Source organism: Peromyscus leucopus, chromosome 9 (genome assembly GCF_004664715.2).
Source record: "Peromyscus leucopus breed LL Stock chromosome 9, UCI_PerLeu_2.1, whole genome shotgun sequence".
Classification (NCBI taxonomy): domain Eukaryota; kingdom Metazoa; phylum Chordata; class Mammalia; order Rodentia; family Cricetidae; genus Peromyscus; species Peromyscus leucopus.
In genome coordinates this window covers 88,444,012-88,465,764 of record NC_051070.1, presented here as the reverse complement: position 1 = coordinate 88,465,764, position 21,753 = coordinate 88,444,012, and the positions used below count along the sequence as shown (strand labels likewise).

Sequence of the window (21,753 nt, the reverse complement as noted above, 5' to 3'; positions counted from 1 at the left end):
TAACCGCCTCTGTCAGCAAGGCTTCGAAGGATGGCTTGATGCTCAGCTAGCTTGTCATGGCTTCTTTTCCAGTAGCCCCGGATGTCTTTTGTTCTTCTAGAGCTGGGAACTGCAGTGCAGGGCTGTGCCTGACACCCAACAAGAAGGGCGGCTCCTGCCAGCTGCAGCCTTCCCTGGGTACTGGTTCCTGAGTTCTACAAGCGAGGGACTCTGGAGGCGTTAGGAACTTCCTTGCACACAGTCACAAAACTGACACGTGATCTTCCCCGCTCTCCCTCCCCAAAGTGTGCTTGTAAAGCATTTGGATAGAGCCTGTTAGAAATGGCGGAGTACATCAACCATCACAGAACTGGAAGACCATTAGTGTCTGCTCTGGGAAGGTTTGGCTTGGGTTCCCTAGAATTGGGCATTGCTGTGGTGGCCATTTATAAGGGACGGCTTTGGGAGAAAAGCAGGGAGTGCATGAGGGAATTAGGAACAGGAAGAAGCCACCACGGTTGTGGTGAGTCAGATGAGCCAGGTCCTACTGTATGGGCAGTCTCAAAGATGGGATTCATCCCACAGTCAGTGTAGCCTTGAGCAGCTGTTTGATGTTAAGGAATACATAAATTCCTTGAGCATTTTGCAAGCTCAACGAATCCCAAATCTCTTTTTCTAACAAGATTCAGCTCTAGAGTCAGGATGCATGGTTGGCTATTGACTGCCAGTTTTGTACTGTGATCCAGTGTTTAATAGGAGGCTGTGTTGGTTTGGATTCTGTTGCTTTGATAAAGATGATCTTTCAGCTTTCACCCCAATATCTGGTGCCAGGTTTTTTATTAATAAGACTTTTATGATTCGTGTTACAAATGTCCCACAGACATGCCCATGTGCCAATGTGATGAACTCAACTCTCCTGTTGAGGTTCTCTCTTTGCAGATGTGACAAGATAGAAACTAAAAGTAGCTGTGACAGGGGCCAAGAAATAATAGAAAGATGAAAGTCCCATGGTATAGCTTCTGTCTTTACAAAGGACAAAGCTGTAGCTCTCAAATAGATCTTCACAGGATTAAAAGCATGTGACACTTCTTAACCCCACAGAACCTAAATTCATCTATTTTTCCCCATTGATTTTCAGTAACCTACTGTTAATGCCTGCCAAAGTAATTAAACACAACAGATAAAAAACGGATTATAACCTCTTGCTAACGGAGAAGTGAGGTATGCGGGGTGCTGGATACAGTCTCTCATAATATCAAATGACAGGGCCTGACTCTGTGATGTGAACACATTGTTGCAAATGTCAGTGCACAGAGAATTGTTTAGACAGGCTGCAAGGATGACTGCTAAACAAGCAGCCAAGCAAGATAGAAGGAAGTCACATTGTCTGTGATAATTCAGATTGGTTAGCACCTCAGATGAACACACACAGACTTCAGTTTTCCATGACAAACATTTGAAAGTAAGACAGGGCAACATTCGGGATTAGAACATTAAGATAAATTGCAAAATATTCCATATCTACAACTGTAAATGATATGTTTGTTTTCCTTTCTCCCTTCTTTTCCACAAAATGGCGATATTTTCATCTAGTAACTCAAATTCCAAAATTTAACTATAAGTTTCTGAATTTGATTATGTATATTTGTAAAACTGACCATGAAGATATTTTATTCTCTCCATATTTCCTATTTTTTTTTAACTAGAGCTTCAGGATTATTGTGGAAAATTCAATTTAAAGAGAATACTGGAGGATTGTCTTTAAAAGTGTGATGTATTTCTTCAAATGTAATTAATTAAAAATGGAATTACCCCCAATTACTTGCTTTATTTTTTAAATCAAAGTGTTTTTTAAAGAAAATTTTAAGTGCAAAAGTCCATAGTGGCCTATAACATGAATCTAAAATACCAAATATCTTCCCTTCAAATGTTTATAACCTTGGGCTTGAGTGGTATTTAAATTTCATGATGCATTTTGTTGTTCAACACCTGTCATAGTCATGGACATTACTCTTCTTACAACAAAATAATTGTGTAAAATGTACTGGCTAAGTTGTTTGTTGAGATCATAAAAGAAAAAAAAAAAACCTAAAACCTAAAATGCCTGAGGTTGCCCCCGGAGTGTGCGTGCTCTGGAATAGGAGCCACTTGAAGAGGAAGGCCAGAAGATAGGGAATCCATGGACGGCTCTTACCTTTTATCAGTGCAAATGTCCAACACGTTCCCTTCGCTACTGGCATATTTCCGAAGTCCTCTATTTTGAAATGCGACTTTGAACAATTGTTATTTTAAGGAAATGAGGCAACTCATCAATAATGGAAAGCAACATGTTATCTTCTGGTTGGCCTCTGTTCTTTCCCCTCAAGTGCTGTCTGCCTCTCCTCCTTCGCACTGCGCCCCTGCTCTTCCTGTTGGGTCACCAGAGTGTGAGCTTATAGGGGTGGCTGGTTCTCTGGTGGTGAGAAGAAGAGGGGCCATTCTCACATCTCTGTCCTTTACTGTGACCCCATCCATGTCTGGACTTGTTAGCTTCTGACCAGTGGCCCTGTCTTTGGTGTTGACCTTGTTCCATGCCTCTTCCAAGGTCTCTGAGCACATCCTCTCTTCATGCCTCAGCTCAGCTCCTGGACCCACTGCAGTAATCACTGCTCTTGTGGTGGTGATAATACCCGATAACAATTCCTCAAGACTTAGCCTGGCTCACAGTTTGTGGATGCAGTCCATGGTGGGGAAGGTGTGTTCTCTGGATTGTGAGGCACTGGTCACGTGGCATCCATAGTCAGTAAACAGAGAGAGATGAATATTGGTGCTCAGCTTGCTCTCTGTTTTTGTGCAGTGTGGGTACCCATCCCATGCAGTGGTGCCACCGACATTTTGTGGGTGTCTTACCACCCCAACTAATCTAATCTAGATCTTCCCTCACAATCATGCACAGACACTTATCTCTTTAGTGATACTACACCCTGTCAAGATGGCAGCAGTAACCATCACATCAAGCCTGTTATTACTGCATTTCACAGTCAGAAACTGAAGTGTAAGCTATCGCCACCCACATCCAGCTCTAAAACCTTGCTTTTTGTGACAGGGGGTATAAGATTAAAATAAAAATATCCAGTTGACTCAAGCAATGACCCTGATACCACACTTTAAGGAACTATTGGTCTGAGTTGTAGAGGCTGTTTGTCCATAAATTAAAGTGAAATGTGGATCACGTCACCATCACAACCGTAACTCACTGTCACGACCACCACTGTCGTCACTCACCACAGAAACTATCATTCCCACCTCCTCCTGCTCCCTCCTCCTCCTCTGCAAACCTAACAGTCATTGACTCAATTTACAGTGCTAGTCCTAAATTGGGTCATCGGCACTGAGTAACTATTTCTCCTTCATTGGATGGAAACATTTTCTAGGCTGGGGAGATGGCTCAGGCAATAAAGTGCTTGTTGCAAAAGGATGGGGACCTGAATTAGATACCTAGACTCACTTTAAAAAAAAGCAGGCGTGTTGGTGTGTGCTTGTAGTGCCGGTGCTTGGAGGATAACACAGGCATATCTCCTGAGCTGACTGGGCAGACAGGCTAGTCTGATTGGCCACCCCCAGGCCCTGTGAAAAACCCTGTCCCCCAAAACGAAGTTGTTGGTACCTGAGAAATGACAGCTGAGGTTGTCTTCTCTCCTCCACACACACACATACTCGTGCATGCACACCTGAATATACACAAACACATATACACATGCATGCACACATACATACAACATAGTTTCTCATGTGGACAGACAGTCATGTACAACTCATCATATAGAGGAAGAAAGAAGTAATTGCTTAGGAATTCAGCAGATTAGAGTCCCTGTCACAATCATAACCTCCTTGGGTCATGTATCTGAAATGCTCCTTTTCGACTTTTCTCCTGGGATTGATGGCTGTGGGGAGGAAATGAGATTGTTTATGTAGCAAACAGCACTGCACTGCAATCACAGGATCCACCCAGGGGCCTGGGCCCCTTTCTCAGTGCCTCTCATGTGGAGACAAAATGACAGGATGCACAGATAATTGTGCAATTAATGATATAGTAGAAAACTTATTCTGTACTTATTAGCTCACTTAAGTATTGTATCATTTAGTTTTCCCAAACTGCACAGGCAGTTGTTGGTTCCTGAATAGTAGAGACTGTCCTTTCCTACAGACTTCATCAATGATCTTTCCTTTGGACCAAGAAGAACTCAAACAAAGCCTGAAGGAAGAAAGGAGGAGGAGCCCTGGCTCTCCTGCTGTGGGTCTGCCTTGGCTGACTGCTCTCTCTACAGAAGGTGACTCCTCAGGAGCCTGACTTCTCTGCTCACATTCTCCTTCCTGGTTTGATCGGCACTTTCTTTCCTCTTACACTGAAGGATGAGAACAGATCTAGAGTATTGGATATGCGCTCAAATTTCCCTATACTCTTTCCAAAGTTTTGTTAAGTAGTCCCTTCATTAAAACTTTGTCAAATATTTCTAATTTGAGTTGGCCAATTTGTCTTGCCAGAATCCTGGATAGTCAAAAGTAGGGGTCATGGGGCAATGTTTTCTGGAATGCATATGAACACTAGGCACACAATTTAGATGGTGTGTCTTGGTGTATGGGAGAGTTGATGAAGATGTGAAACACACTTGAGTCAGTTACCATTATGACCAGTAGGCTGGTATTCAGTCAAGTCAGTCTTACCATTAGCTCTGGTGTTAAGGGGTTTGTTCCAAGACATGCCTTTTTTGCTCTTGGCCTTTTGTTTGTATTATCCATTCAATTCTAATATTGGGTTTTGCACCCCTTTGGGTATGGACTAGTTTGTGCCTTCAACACAGTTCACTACTACGGTTTATCCACATTCAGCATAGCATTTACTTAGGGACCCATCTGCCCACCTCAGAGATGAGAATGAGGTTCAGTCCAGAAGTACATTAACTGTTGGTGTGCTGTATCTGTAAACATTGCAGAAATGGACAAGCCTGGCAACATTCCTTTTCTTTAACATCTGCTATAGGAAAAATTTGGACAGAAGCCTGGAAGGCATGGGCAATTACAACTTTTCAGTAGGATATACTGATCTGATTTCTATTTGAAATAATAAAGAACATTCCCCCTCTTCTGACTTTTTTGCTTATTAAAATTTTCTTCCAAAATGTTCTCAATTACTGGATATTGATGTTTCTGGCTTTGAAAGCCTGATTGCAGATATTCTAGTAATAGTTTTTACCTTTTAATTAACAATAAGTGCTGGAAGAATCAGCACTAGAGCAGTTAAAGCTTTGGCTTCTAAGGGACATAAGCACAGTGACTCACTAAGATGGAAATTATAATTGAATATTAGAATTAACAAAAATACATAAAGGATTTCATCACCAACATTTTGATACACTTACATGTCAGAAGGATAAATTAGCAATGCTAGGTCAATTCAATGGCTGGATTTTACTATCTTGTTTAAGAGGAATGTGTATTCAGTTAAAGTTTAAACCAGAAGGAGTTTCTTAATCTTACAAAGCAGTAATAGTATGCTGTTCCCCTTTGGATGGATTTTTTTCTTTGCAGATTGCAAATGGCTTGCAGTGTGTTGGATTTACAGACAAATGGCATGGGTCCCCTGAGACAGTGGCTCTCTGTAGACTGACACAGATTTCTCTTGGGAGATTTTATATACAATAAATTATTTATATAAACACCCAAGGCCCTTCTGCGGTGCTTTAGTATTTTTATCCACTGTAAAATGCCACAAGCAGCTGAATGCAGGCCATGTTTGATGAGGAAAGACTGCAATAACCACCTCAGCAGCATCCTTGATGCCTGGGATGGGAGAGGGGCAGAGCGCAGATGGGCTGGGGACAGCAGAGCCCAGGGCAATGCCGCAACTCCTCCATGGTGGGGATTCCAGCCAAAGTGAGCAGTGCAGGGCCGTGCGATGTAGAGACTGTTACAGGCCAGGGCATCTATAATAGGTTGTGATTATTTATAATAAACGCAGGGGTCATTTTTATGAAAAATAAGAATAAATACTTAACATTACTGGTTTTTCACTCCCTTCAATAAGAAAGTTTGATTAAAAGAAAAGCCCCCAGTACTTCTGATTTTGTCACAGTAGTAACAAGTAGCGTGGTGGTTATGTGAGAGAGGGAGGGACTGGGCTGGCCAGGTGGGGACAAAGGGTGCCAAGCGGGAGACAGACATCTCAGAGAATGCACAGCACAGTGGCTGCAGTAAACAATGGCGTCTTTTTAAACTTGTGAGAGAGCAGATTTCAAGGGCTTTAGTGCAAAAAGAGTATGAGTGGGGTGAGTAGATTGTATTAATTAGAGTAATTTAATAATTCCACATTGTATCTCTAAACATAGGTGTGTGTGTGTGTGTGTGTGTGTGTGTGTGTGTATGTGTGTGTGTGTGTGTGTGTGTGTGTGTGTGTGTGTGATATGTCAGTTACAACATTTTAAACTGTAATGGCTGGGGAGATGGTTTAACGGGTTAGAACACCTACTGTACACGCAGTTCAAATCCTAAGCACCCACCCTGAAGCTGCACATGTCTGTCACCCAAGCATTTTTGGATCAGAGACTAGCCTCTCATAGGAGAATACTGCCCAGACAGTCTAGCCCGAACGGCATGCTTCAGGTTCACCAAGAGATCATGTCTCATAAGAAGAGTAACAGAGCAGGACCAAACACCTTCCTCTGGCATGTGCGTGCATACACACACACACACACACACACACACACACACACACACACACACACACACCCCAAAAAGGAAAAACGTCAACTTTTATAATAATTATAGCTTAACAGAAACTAATAGAGAAGCCCTGTGACAGTGGCTCTCAACCTCCCTAATGCTGTGACCCTGTAATACAGTTCTCATGCTGTGGTGACCCCCAGCCTTAAAATGATTTTCGTTGCTACTTCATAACTATAATTTTGCTAATATTATGAATTGTAATGTAAATATCTCAACCCACAGGGTGAGAACCTCTGCCCTATGAGATTCCCCCCATTGTTTTATCTTGCTGAACTATGGTGTGAGGTAAAACCAAGCAAAATAACAGTAGTTCAATGCAGAGTATGCACATTGCAGATGTGTTACCCAGGTGGTGATGCCTGCATGTGTACATGTGGAGTTATGCAGTTTCACAATGTATAGCTACATGAAACCACAGCCTGTTCCAACATACTCAACTATATCATCACCAGAAGACCCCTCATGCTACTCCTTAATTACACATTATTCTTATTATGAATCTGTTGTTAATATGCAAAACTATTGTGGTAAATGAACATAATTTAAAAGTAATCATGCTGCATGTCTCACTTTGAAATTAACTCCTTTCCATAGCAACATGATTTTCCTGATGCTCACTCAGTTTTTGTATCAAATGTGCATCCCTTTGTCTTGCCAAGTAATGGTTTGTGTTGTGGATTTAACTTTCAGCATTTACTCATTTGTGGATTATATGAAAACTTCCATGACTAGACCATCATGAGCAAATCATGTATAGATTTCCATAAGAAGGTAAGGTAGAATGTAGAATAATTGGTTTTTAGATTTAAATAATTTTGCCTTACCATTTCCCAGATTGTGCATTCCTACCAGAAATGGACTGGTTTCTCTGCATCCTTAACAGATGTTGTTATTTTGTTTCGTTCATTTCAGCCAGGCTTATAGTGGTTAGCAGTATCTTCTTGTGGGTTTCAGCTGCATTTGTTGGGTGGCTAGGGATGCTAAATGTCTCTCTGTGTCTTGCCCCCCTTTTTTAATCGTTTGTAGTTCTTCTGTGAGTCTTGAGAATTCTGTATTCCATATTCTAGGTACTCTTTCCTTGCCTTTGGTGTGGTGGGGATGGCCTAGAACCTCACTGTTGCTGAGGAGGGACTGGGGTCAAGTCACTGCTCTGTGATAGAGCAGGGGGTGGGATGCCCTGGTGCTTCCTCTTGATTTCTAACTGATCTGATTGGGAGGAGGAATTTGCTCTCTGGGCCTATGGGCATCTCTAGAGCACAGTGTGGGGAATAATAGAAACTAGAGGCAGGTACATCTCTGTGAATTCAAGGCCAGCCTACAACAGCCAGGGCTACATAGAGAGACCCTGTTAAAAAAAAAGTAAGGAAAAACAAAAACAAACAACCAACCAACAAAACCCAAACTTCACAAAAGAAGGGAAGTCATAACATGGTTGTACCAAAAATTCTGGTGTCTGAAGTCATCTTTATTTCTTGTTTCTATATTTAATTAAGTTCTGCTATTTTCCAGGAATACTCCTTATAATTAGGTATAAGAATCCCAGAGAAATGAGTTCACACTCTCTATGAGTATTGATTTTTATTATCTGTTTGGTGGGACTGAGAAGCATCTAAACTGTAAAACACAACTCTGTGTTTCTGGGAGAGTCTTTCCAGGAAGGCTGAAGGTGAGAAGATCCACCCTAAAGATTTGGGAAGCCCCATCACACAGACTGAGTGCCCCTCAACGAGACACAAAGGGAGCAGGGGGAGCTCATAGTGCAGCATGGGTAGCTTCCTGGCTGCCGTGGCCTCTTGTGCCCTGCTCTGCCCCCTCCCCTGCCATAATGGACTGAAACCATTGGGATGAAACCAATGGACTGGGAACCATTGCCCAACATCATTCTGCTTTCCATTTAAGTTGATTTCTCTAGGCTATATTTCCAAGGGTTGAAAAAATTGATCAATACCTCATCTTCTTCCATAGGTTTAGGATTTAAGAAGCCCTTTGATATCAAAGAATTGGGTTAAAAATTTTCCTAGAGATATTTTTTATGGTCAGTGTAGGCACTATAGCCTTTGGCCTTTTCATTTTATTTTAAAGAGAGTGTGCATGATGTGTGTGTGTGTGTGTGTGTGTGTGTGTTTGTGTGTGTTTTCTTGTATGTGTGTATATGTACATGCATGTAGGAGCTAGTCATCCATGTTGAATGTTTTCTATTGCTCCTGACCTGACTTTTAAAGACTGTGTCTCTCTCTGAATCTGTAGCTCACTCGTTGAGCAAGAGCAGCTGAGCAACAGGTTTCAGGTTTCCTCCTGTCTCCACTTCCTCAGTACTAAGATGATAGGCACACCCCACGTGCTCTGATTTTTCCATGGGTGCAGTATATATCAGCTTGGGTCCCCCTCCTTGCTCAGCAAGCACTTTACCAACTAAGCCGCCCCCACAATGCTTCACTGTTGTGTTTAAGTGCCGTCTACCTTATGGGAGCTTTAAGATTACAAGTTTAAGCAACTTCCCTCAAAGGCAGAGCTTGAAAGTGATTTAACCACTTGGAGGCAGAGGAGTGGCCTTTGTTGTGAGGTAGCCTGTTTTCAGTAAGTGAACACCAAGGACTGGAAAGTTCTCTGCTTCTCAGCCAGATCAAGACACTCCATACTCTGAGAGGAATATTGCTGGCCTCCCACTAAATACCTATGTGAACGTTCTAACCCCTTAAGGGATGTGGGGTATATGGAAGTTATGATGCCTAATCTCTGTTGTTGACTTGATTCAACTGTAGGTCATTGAGAGACGTGACAGAGTGGGCAGTTCCATCTGATGGTGGCTGATCTAGCCCAGATAGGTAGAGAGTGGTCTGAGGAAAGAGCATTTGCTTTGCTCCTGCCTGTCTGCTTTTGTTCCTTGGTATGTATACTTACTCTGTTGTTGTTATTGCCACCGCCGCCACTGCCGCCGCCGCCGCTGCTGCTGCTGCTGCTGCTGCTGCTGTCACTTACTTGGAACCCCGCTTCTTCTGGCTTCTTATGTGAACCAAAGGCTAGTGGCTCCAGGAAGCATCCTTCACCACCTTGGACTTCTAAGACACCTAGACTTGTGGACTAAAGCAGCTACTGATGGGCAGCTTCCCCAGCCTGAATGGGATAACCCTTTGCAATACATAGTGTTTCATCACCTGTCTTTGAGAGTACCCCGACTTCTACAGGAGGTGATTAGGTAGTCTCAATCTAATCTTATGAATGAAGTCACTACTCTTGTGAAAGAATTACCATCGGGCTAGTTGGTCCTTTACACTATATTAAGACATAGAAGTAAGAGGTGATCTATGAAGCCTTTTCACATCTGTGAATCTACTGGGGACTTGATTTGAGGCCTCTCGGCCTCTAAGACTGTATGAAATAAATTCTGCTTTTTTTTTTTTTTTTTTTTTTTTTTTTTTTTTTTAGTTTTTTTGAGACAGGGTTTCTCTGTGTAGCTTTGCGCCTTTCCTAGAACTCATTTGGTAGCCCAGGTTGGCCTCGAACTCACAGAGATCCGCCTGCCTCTGCCTCCCGAATGCTGGGATTAAAGGCGTGCGCCACCACCGCCCGGCTTAAATTCTGCTTTTTTATAAGCTGCTCCGTTTCTGGTATTCCGTTAGCATCTCCTGAGGGAGCCACTTCCTCCCTGTGCCTCCCTCCAGAGCTGCCACTGGGAACCCAGCTCCACGCCCTCCTCCTGGCTGCTCTCCTTCCTGCCACAGGTGCGGCTCTCACGGCATCCTGGAAAAATCTTCAGGCTCAGTGTGTCAAATCTGTATATTCCATGAGCCCACCCTGTCTAAATAGTCTTCTGATGGTTGCTTGCTGTCTTCCTAAAATGGCAGGCCTTCTGTGAAGAGACTGCAGTTAGTCTCTTCTCTGGGTCACAGTGTCTTTTGTTTTTAACCGTCATTCTAGATGATAATCAGTTTGACTTTACAATCATCTTTTTGAAGAATGACAAGTTGGAATGTTGTGCATATTCCCTGTTCTTGAAGTCCATAGCCAGGGAGCCTTGGCTAGGATCCCTTTCTTTCTCTCAAGACTGTTTTGAATGAAGCGCTGTCCCCAGACACAGGGGTTTCTGGATTATTGTTTCAGAAAATGTATCTCCTGCTGCTGCTGTTAATAGTTAGTCCCCGCAAGCCACAAACATGCTTCCTATGACTGTGTTCTCCATGTGGCATATCATTTGACTTTCTGCCTTAATCTGGAGCTTGGGAGAAGAGACATGATGGTCCTGGCATTATCCCTAAGCTTCTTTCCTTGGCCCCCGGCTGAGTGCAGTGTATACACACGGGGCTTCCACATTATTTAGTCTGCACCTCCCACCATGAGCAGCTCTCTCCTGATTTATTTCCCACAGTGCCCTAGATTAGCAGTGTGGAGAGCTCCCATGTACCTGAAGTGACTCCTGTACTTGTTCATTTAAGCTTTTCTCTGTCTGGATTATGTCACACCTTGGAAGAAACCAAGGTGAAGCCAACCAAATCTTTTACAGAAGTTGATATAGAGGTCTTATATATTTGACTTTATTGTCTTCCAATAGACACCTAATAAAAGTATAAGTGTGTTAACAAAGCTTACTCACCTATGGAGAGTCCCTTACACATTTTACTACCATATATTAATTGACAGGATAATGAGTCTTATGGTACCATTATCTTTGTGTGTGTGTATATGTGTGTGTGTGTGTGTGTGTGTGTGTGTGTGTGTGTGTGTGTGTGTGTGATTATAGGGCATGTGCATGTATTTGTGTATTTCAGTGTGGAGGTCAGAGGTCAATGTTGGTGTCTTCCTTGATAATTTTACACCTTATTTTTTGAGACAGAGTCCCTCACTGAACTTGGAGCGGGGCAGAAATTGGGCTAGATTTGCTGACAAGCCCCAGATATCCCCGTCTCAGCTTCTGAAGTACTATGATTCCCAGTGCTTGCCTCTATGCCTGGCTTTTTACAGGGGTGCTGGGAATCCAAGTACAGGTTTTCATGCCTGCACTGCAAGTATTCTACCTGCTAAACCATCTCCCCAGCCCCTTATCATAGCATTTCCATACATGACCATGACATGCTTTGATCATAACCAACCCCTTATGTTCTCTCCCCTTCTAGTCCTTTTCTCTTCCCTAAAAGTCGTAGTCTCCTCTCTGCATGTTTGTTTGTTGTTGTTTTGTTTTGGAAGGCCCCACACTTGGAAGAAAACATGTGTGTTTTTTCTTGAGTTATTTAAGCATCTCTACTGTGCATCGAGCTTGAGAGCATTAAGTATATACCCAGCAGTTCTGTGGTATGTGTGGAATATATAGCTGGTTATATGGTAGTCCTATTTTTAGGTTCTGTTTTTCAGACCTCTACACTGATTCCTTACTGGCTGCAATAGTTGCTAGTCCCACCCACCAATAGCAAGCTTCCTTCCTGGTCCCCTCAGCTCTTCGCCATGTTGATTCTAGCCACCCTGGCGGGGATGGCACAGAATCTCAGTGTAGTCTTCATTTGCATTTACCTGTGGCCTTAAGGTGTTGAACACTTTTTTTCCATAGTGTCAACTGACTTTCTTTTTAAAGTGTCAATTTAGCTCATTTGTCTATTTATTACCTGGATGATTTTTCTTTTCTTTTTTTTAATTCTTTGAGTTCTGGATCTATATTCTGGATATTAATCCACTGTCTGGTGAATAGATGGAAAAATTTCCTCCTCTAATGTAGGTCATCTCTTCACTCTTGGAATTGTTTTGTTTGATGTCATGTGATTCCATTTGTCCCTTTTGCTCTCCTTTTGCTAGCCCTAGGAGCCCTGTTCACAAAGCCATGGGCCATGTCTGGACCTCGGTCCTTTCCAGCTTTAGTTTCTTCTTCAAAATGTGTGAAATAATATTTATCTTTCATAAAATAGTTATATGGCTTCTAATACTGAGAGACAGACAAAGGCTGTGACTTTTAATTATTTTTATTTTTTAATGCCATAATCTTTTCCTCAAAAAAAAAAACAAAACTTGCAAATAAATAAAGACATTACCCACTCAAATGAACAGGACTTCAACTCTGCACCACTCAACGAGCTTCAGTGGGGTTAGAACAGGCATTCAGAACATCAGCTGGGGAACTTCACATTGCATTTTACACTTTCCGTCTTGAATATATTCTATGCATGTATCTACTACCAACCCCAAAAAGCCCATGACAGAATTAGAACAGAAACCATTCAGTTCCTGTCCTCTTTCATGACTTGTCTTCATTCTCTGCACTCAGCCCTTCCTCCCCTGTATTTAGCGTTTCTTGTTCTCCTTTCTTCACGTTATACTGTATCCAAACGTGCATGTATTTACACACATACATGAGAACATTGTTTTCTCTTTCTGTGACTATGTGATCTTGCATAATAGTATACATCCTAAGTCCATCCATTTTCCTGAAACTGTTTAACTGCATTTTCTTTACAACTGTGCCATGTATAATATTTCCCTTATCCATTCATCTGTTGATAAACAGCTACATTAGTTTCAGTTATCTGCTTTTGTGAAGAAAGCATCAGTAAACAGGAAGGTGCAAATACCTTTATGGTGGGTACGAAGTTCTCTGGGTGTACGCCTAGGAGTGAAAGAGCTGGGTTATATGCTAATATCATTTTAAATTTTTTGAGGACCCTCCAAATTATATCCACAAAGAATATGTTATTTTGTACCACATTATATTGGCTACTTTTCTATTGCTGTCATCAAATACTATGACCAAAAGCAACCCAGGGAGAAAAGTTTATTTCATCTTTTAGCTTTTAGTTCATTATCCAAGGATGTCAGGACAGGAACTCAAGACAAGAACTTGGAGGCAGGAACTGAAGCAAAGGCACTGAATGAATGCTCGTTATTGGCTTGTTCCCCACAGCTTGCTCAGCCTGCTTTCTTATAGCACCCAGGATCACCAGCCCCAAAGTGGCACCACCCTCCCACATCCATCATTAATCAAGAAAATGTACCAGAGGCTTGTCCGCAAGACTGTGTGATGGGGGCATTTTCTCAACTGAGGTTCCCTCTTCTAAAAGTACTCTAGCTTCCATCAAGCTGACATAAAACTGGCCAACAGTAAGGGTTCCTCTCTCTCCACGTGTTCTCCAACATTTACTGTCAGATTTGTGGATGATAGCCATTCTGGCTGGGGTGAGGTAATGCCTAAAAGGAGTGTTAATTTGCATTTTCCTGAGGGCTAGGGATATTGAACACTTTTTAAAATAGTTTTTTGTCTTGTTTTTGTTGTTTGTTTTTTGTTTTTTGCTATTTGTGTTTCTTTTTCTTTTTCTTTTTGTAACTCTCTATTCTGTTCATTTGTCTATTTACTGATTGGCAGTTTTATTTCTTAGTGTTTCATTTCTGCAATTCTATGTAATTCCTGAATGTTAGCCTCTTGTCGGAAGTGTATCTGGTAAAGATAGTCTCTCATTCTGTGAGCTCTCTGTTAACTTTGCTGATGGTTTGTGGTATAGAGATTTTGATGTGGAGTGCAGTCTGATATTCTGATCCACACACATAATAAGAACATCGTCTAGGATGTTTGGCATCCATTTGTGTTGAGAGCATGAAAACAATTCCCCTTTTAGCCTGTCTGAGTATACAATTACTTACTGCAGTCACCGTATTATGACCAGACTCTGGACCTCATCCCTCCCATCCAGTAGCAGTTTCCTGTCTGATGATCAGTCTCTTTGGCCCGTTCTTCCCAGCTCTGGTGATCATTCTTCACTTCTTTGAGCTTAGTCACTATAGTTTCTCATATGCATGAGGACATGTAGCATTTGTTTTCGTGTGTCTGGCTTATTCTATTGCACTTAACACATGCCTTGAGACTCATTTGTGCTGTTCCTGATTACAAGATTTCATCGTGCATCCTTTACCCACTCACCCCAGTGGGCATCTACTATGCATAGTGCTATAGTAAACATGAGAGGGTGCCCCACCACCCAGCTGGCTGTTGCCAAGTGAGATTTCTGGCTCAAGGTATTCAGTTTAGTTGTTTAAGAGAAGAAAGCTAGATGATTATGCCAGAATATTGGTGCCTAGTAAACTAAAGCAAAGATATATGCAGACAAACACAGGAAGGTGGAGCCACCATTGCAGGTTCCCTTCTGCTGCTGTGGCTGCAAACCTCACGGAGCATGGCTGCTAAGACTGCACGTGGAGGAAACTGTTCATTGCCAAAGGCAGAGAGTACGTTTGTTTACTGTGGCATCCTGAGAGGGGAGAAATACATTTTCTTATACACTATACCCCAGTAAATGGCCTTGGTTAAAAAAATAAGGAATGCCAACAACAGACCTATGCCTCAAAAGGCATCTGGGGCTGGGACTCAGCACACCAGTTTCTTTTACTTTGTAATAAAAATATTTAGGCAGTTAATATTTTCTGTTTTTGTTTTCCAAATTGAAGTTTTAGGAGAGGCTGGAGATGAAATATGTTTTTCTTGAATTACTAAAGAGTAGTAATCCCTCTGAACATAGCATATATCAAACATGTGCTCATTAACTCGTGTTTGGATGATCTCCATATCTGAATGTCCAGTACTTTAGGCACAGTGCTATATGGAAGTGATTAAATATTCAAGATGACTTCAATTATAGTGCCCCCATACATAAAGAACAAACCATTCATCTTAACAGACTTCAAGGGATCTCTGTATTTTAAAGGGAAGAGAGTCACCACCACATGACATCTTGGTTAATACCGACCATACCCACGCAGCACAGACTCAGAAACATCCTCAGTTGTTTAGAAGTAGTTTAGCTGCTTTATGATGGACACCAACATTTCTCACCACCAAACTTTGGGGCTTCCCATTTTTCTTTAAATGACAACATATAAGCAACGTAATTTATCTCAGGTCTTAAGAGCAAGAACAGAGAGCCAGACTTAGAGCAAGGTCACTAATGCTGATGATGGAAGTCTCCTGTCCTTTCTGTGGCTACTCTCTGCTTCGCTGTAACCTTTACACTCCGCCTCACTACTACATCACTCTGTTTTAATTAAAGTTAATGGTTAGCAAGCAGTACCCAGCAGCCTGCCTCCCACTCCTTTATCATCAGACTTGCCCACCCTTTGCCTCCAGCCATCCCAGGACACTTTGACATTAAGTTCAGCCTCACAGTTAAGTAACTTGCCACCTTTGAGATGGCAATAAACAGCAGCTCCTGATCTGCAGGGCTTATAAATGGGTGAGAAGTGGTGCTTGCGATGATTGCATTCCTAAGCCCACAATTATCACAGTTCAGAACTAATTTTTAGGCCTTAAATAAAGCCCAAAGAATCTACACAAAGCACTTCATTTTTTTCTGGAAAGGTTAAATTAAAATTAAAGTGTTCACTGGAAAGTCATCCTCTTTAAAATGCACCTCCTAAGAACCACTTACCCAAGGAAGAAGCAGCTACTGTGATTGGAATTTTTCTGGTATAAATCCCTACTCGTTACAATAGCAATAGAGAGATCACTCATTTTTTTAAGTGTGGCATTTTTAAAACTCATTCTTCAAGGCAGTTCTTACAGGTTTAGAGATTGTACACATTTACACACTATGGTAATTTATTAAGCAAAATAGGTAACTGGAGTGCTGGAGAGTGAAAGAGAGAGCACTCCACAGGGACCTAAAGCAGCAGTGAATTATAACCAGGGTGTCGCCCAGGGTGTGTCGGGTGTCTTTGCAGCTTGCTTCGGAACCTTGTGAGTGACATCAGGTCAGGGTGGGAAGCAGAGAGACCCATGGTGATGGCAACTGTGTTCTTACTACACGAAGAGCTGTGAGGAGGGAGAGCCCAGAGAGGAACCTCCCCACTCATCTCGGACAGCTCAGATGTGCTGGGACTGGAGGGAATTTCAGTTGAGGTTCCTGTTAAATTCCGTATGGCAGGAATCTCACAAGTTGTTCTGTTGACCTTCAAGGCAGAAGATGTATTAAATGATTTCCCCTGGGATCGATCTAGAAAAATGAGAGGTTATGTATGTGTATATACATACACATGGATCAGGTAAAAGGCAACATGAACCATGTAAGGAAATAAACATTTTTAATAGCCAAATTAAAGACTTGTAGAAATTAAGAGAAATAGTTGATTTTAATAATGTATTTTATTTAGCTGCATCTGATGCTATAGAGACTCAGACCCATTTCCCCTAATCCTCACATCATGCTTTTAACACCACATCTACAGGATACTTCTCCCCTCTCCAGTAGGTAGTCAGTCAGCTCTGGGAGGTGCTGTGGTTTGAGTATGAGATGTTCCCTTTGAGCTCACTGATTTGAACACTTGGTCCTGGCTGGGGGTGCTTCCTCTGTGAAGGTTGTTGAGAGCCTGGAGGACTTATCAGAGGAAATGCCTCACTGGAGAAGGCCTTGTGGTTTTACAGCCTATCCTACTTCTCCACAGTCTGCCTCTTGACAGTGGATGCAATGTGACCATCCAACGTCCTACTCACACTGCTGTGGCTTTCCCACCAAGCTGGGATGTATACCCTGAGTGTGACCATCCGGCCTCCTAGTCACACTGCTGTGGCTTCCAAACCAAGCTGGGATGTATACCCTGAGTGTGACCATCCGGCCTCCTAGTCACACTGCTGTGGCTTCCAAACCAAGCTGGGATGTATACTCTGAGTGTGACCATTCGGCCTCCTAGTCACACTGCTGTGGCTTCCCCACCAAGCTGGGATGTATACCATGAGTAAATTCTTCTTCACATTGCTTCTCATTGGGGATTTTGTCTCAACAATGAAGACAGTAAAAAAGACAAGAGAAGACCTTGGTTGTCCTAGAATTCAAATTGACCTGACACTAGCTATCTGGAGGTGGCATCAGGTTGAAATCCCAGATCCCCAAGACTGACTTCTGTCCGGTACTAACTACACACCCCGGGTTGTCTGTGTTGTCCTTCTGACCCACAAGCTGTATGCTGGGATCCTCTTGACCCTCACCTTACTTGTCTATTAGAAAGGATATTGCAGATAACACAGATGAAGAGCTGCCTCGGCCGTGACACAGGGGAAGAAATGGAAAGAGAGGGAGAGAGGAAGTTCCATACCCTGTCTGTGAGCCCCACCAAGGAAGCCTCAGGGGTTCAGTGACTTGGAAGCTCTGCAAACCCTGCCTTTCTAGCATTTTCTGAGGGCTTAGATGGGTTTGATTGATCAGGTCACTGGCTCTTGGTGATCAAATGAAGCTTCAACTTCTGTCCCCTCCTCTATGGAGGCTGAAAATTTTAAACATCTAATCTTCCCTTAATTGTTTTGGTAAAGAGAACCCATTCTGCAGTTACCTAGAGGCTGCCCAGAACTGGTCAAATTATTAGCAAACAAAAGATTAATTCCAGATAGTACAAACACTGTAGGAGTCACAAGAGTCCAAGAAACTGGATGAAGACCAAATATATCTTTCATAATATAACATTTAATATATCTAACATACTATAATTACAGCATGGAATCAATGTTTGGAAACTGTATTGTGTGCATATGTGTATTCGGGTAAGCGTGTGTGTGTGTGTGTGTGTGTGTGTGTGTGTGTGTGTGTGTGTGTGTAGAGGCCAGTATACAACCTTGGGTGTTATTCCTTCAGAACACCTAACTTTGTTTTTGGCTTTTGTTTTTCTTTTGAGACAAGGTCTCTCACTGGCCTGGAGTTCATTGGCTGGCTGGCCAGTGAGCCCAAGGGTCTGCCTGTCTCTGCCATCCCAGTCCTGGGATTATAAGTGTGTGCTGCTACATCCAGCATTTCTATTTTAATTTTTAATGATTCTGAGATGCAAACTCAGTTCCTCATGCTTGTAAAGCAGGCTATCTCTCCAGCTTCTAAAACCTATTAATGAGATGTCCTTTACACCCTTTTATTTGCCAGTCTTTGAAATCTGTGTTTTTTATGCTCACAACATGTCTAAACTTACATTTTTGTCATTTCCAGAAATCAATAGACACATATGATTCATACAAATGTATAGTGGGGGTGTGAATGAGGTGAAGGCAGACAGAGAGAGAGAGAGAGAGAGAGAGAGAGAGAGAGAGAGAGAGAGAGAAAGAGAAAGAGAGAGAGAGGGAGAGAGGATAAATTTCCTTCTGTGGTCGAGGCACAAGTCAGAATTCTCAAGTGATACTCAAACCTCCTCCTACAGTCACCAATGCTATGAGCCTTGTGATGCCCAAATAGTTTTGGAATGAATTATTTATTTATATCGTATGGATACAGCTATCACTCTTTGGTAAGGCAAAGAGTTGGTATAATGTAAGTATATCCTTTCTGCTTTTAGCACAATATTTGGCTTAATGGAGGGAGTTAGGACATGACTTCACAGGAGTGAATTTTGTCTCCCAGGGTAGTTTGTATTTCCTTGCAAGCCTGAGGTAAAATCATAAATCCAAATCAATTCAGCTCTAGAAGTTACTTTTTTTCTAACCATTGGGCATGGCTCATGAGCACAAACTGCAAGAACTGTGGAGATATAAGAACTTTACTCAGGAAGCAACTAAAGAATAGTATAGTGAAGTGCACAGTAAAGGTGCAAAAAATCATTCCTGGCAGTGCCAAATGGACAGCCTGTATCCTGAATAAAGTTCGTGCAAAGTGCTAGTAATGGTGATTTGTAATACCCAGAGACAACGACTAAAGGCAGTCAATTATGTATGGCCTGTTATTACTTTGTAAAAGTGACTCCTGAATTGTTTTATTATTTGATAATGTTTTTTTTCCAGGAAAGTAAGGTTTTCTCTGCTGCCATTTTTCACTGCAATGGAAGCAGACAAGCTCCGAGCTGCGTTAGCGAGCTCTGTATTTCTAGCTCCGCCATGATTTGAATTGCAGACTGTGATGATATAGTCATAAAGTTACCCTGGGCACATCGTCAGCTGATCGTACGCTGAAAGTATTTTTTAATGTCACATGATAGAACTTAATGCCTTTTGCATTGTGGTTTAGGTTGTTCTGTCAGGAAAATGAATCTACTCAGATGCTTGGAGTCACAGTTTTCTTCATTCAAATGCCAGAAAACACTGTTTGAACATGTGCTTCATTCCTCCATTGTGTTTCCTTATAGAGCATCGAGGTTCCTGGGGGGCATTTCTAGTATATTAAAGAAGCTGTCCTGCCTCCGGAGCTTCCACTTAACCCAGAGATCCAGGACTAGAGAAAACCAAGAAGACAAGCAGTTACCTGCCGTCTGCTGAGGTTTCTGAAGAGTCATTCCTGGCTGCACTTTGCTGTGGTTCTCCCCCTCCCAAGCAAAGCTCTCCTTCATCTGTCCTGTGTTAGTGGCCTCCATTGTGACTTACTGTAGGCAGAACCTTGGCTTCTGGACAGGGAGAGACAGACAGCCTTGGAAATGAACAGTCTCATAAAGAGTCCTAGGGTTCATGAAGTCACCATTTGGTTATGTGTTTAGTTAATTATGATCCCCTGAAGTGATATATTTAAATAACTTAAGGTATGGCATACATATAAAACCAATTAGTTCAACTGTTCTTGATTTTCATTTAAACAAAAGTTGCACAGCATGTCATCTCTTTTGCCTAGTTCTTCCTCACAAACTTTTTTGTACAACTCGTCTTTGAGTCCACCATTCATTCTATGAAGTATTTCCTCACAGGAAAGCACTGCACTTACTGATTCACAGTCTTGCTTCTGAGCATCTGGATTTTTTCCAGTTACATGACAATTCTCTTCTTTAAATTCAGATTCTACCATTGTCAAGTTGTAAAATTCATGGGAGGACCACCCCCACCCAGACACAGAGTACTCTGAGATAACAGTTGCCCTCCTCCATGGACTCCTTTCTAGTCTGAGTGCCCTGGGTGATTGCTTGGTTCTTTAGGTCATCCTTCACTCTCTGCCAAGCAATGGTGCTGATAACAACAACAATCGCTTGTACCCTGAGCAGGCACAAGCCACATAGCATTGCCATGTGGTTTGTGTGCCGCCTCATTTAATTCTCACTGAGACTCTGGAAGGAGTCATTATCCCGTTTTACATGGAAAATCCAGTATTAGAGCAAGCTCAGTAGAAATCCTCAGAGCACACAGCATGTTGGTCACAGCACAAAGATTTCACTATGGATGTTTAGCCCAGCACTGTGGTCTTCCCCCAAGTTCTGACTGTTTGTTAACTGACCAGATTACAGGAATACCATGGGTGACCCCTTAGTTCATCAGTCTTCCCTGTTGCCAGCATCTCCACCTTCCACTAAATGAGTTGTCTTTTTCTTCACTCCACCTCATGGAGACATAATTTGAAGGAACACAAGAAGTTATACACTTCCTTGAAGCATTTTCCAACTATAGATCTCATGAATTCGATCCTCCATGCAGATGATGCTGTATTTACCAAGAGATGGAGCAATCAAGGCGTTCTCTGTCAAGGCAATCGCTTCTTACTGATTTTGCCATAGCCGCACTTGTAGATGAGCTCATTTGCTGACTTCAGGTTGGGGTACCGTCATGTGATGTATGGTTCCACAATCCTCAGCATATTATTTGAAGCCATGTTTTTCTCAACAAAGGTGCTATGGAAGGTCTGCTGAAGACTGAGAAGCTGAAATGCCTTGCGGACCTTTAGGCTTACACCACTGATTCCTTGGATTCTGATGACAAATGCCAACTTCAGTTCTGCAGACATGCGGAAGTTCCCAGCTTTCCTTGCCATCCTAGCCATCCGAATCTCAGTCCGGTGCAGCTGCCTGCGCTCCTTGGGATAGTGCCTGGCCTTTTCACGCACAGCTTCCTCCTTTTTTGTTGCTTTCAGAGCAAACTTCACCTTCAGCTCTGCAAAATTCCTTCTCTTATTCTTAAGGGTTTCTGGAACAGCGGGAATCTTCTTTTTCTTCTCTGGCACAGCTTCCATTGTTCCAGGTAGAAAAAGAGAGCCTCTGGTGGTGGTGGTGGTGGCGGCGGCGGCGGTGACGGCGGCGGCGGTGACAGCGTTGGAGGTGGCGGCTTTGGAGGCGGCGGCAGCACACGCCTTTAATCCCAGCACACTGGAAGCAGAGGCAGGTGGATCTCTG

At 42.5% G+C, this 21,753-nt stretch overlaps 1 protein-coding gene and 1 pseudogene across 2 annotated transcripts in view; one reads left to right on the top strand and one right to left on the bottom strand.

Annotated features, from left to right (window-relative positions):
- The window catches only part of Fhit (fragile histidine triad diadenosine triphosphatase), a 1,516,285-nt gene that overhangs the window by 227,338 nt on the left and 1,267,194 nt on the right, over positions 1-21,753 (top strand). The window lies entirely within an intron of this gene.
- LOC114700776 lies at positions 20,786-21,593 on the bottom strand (annotated as a pseudogene).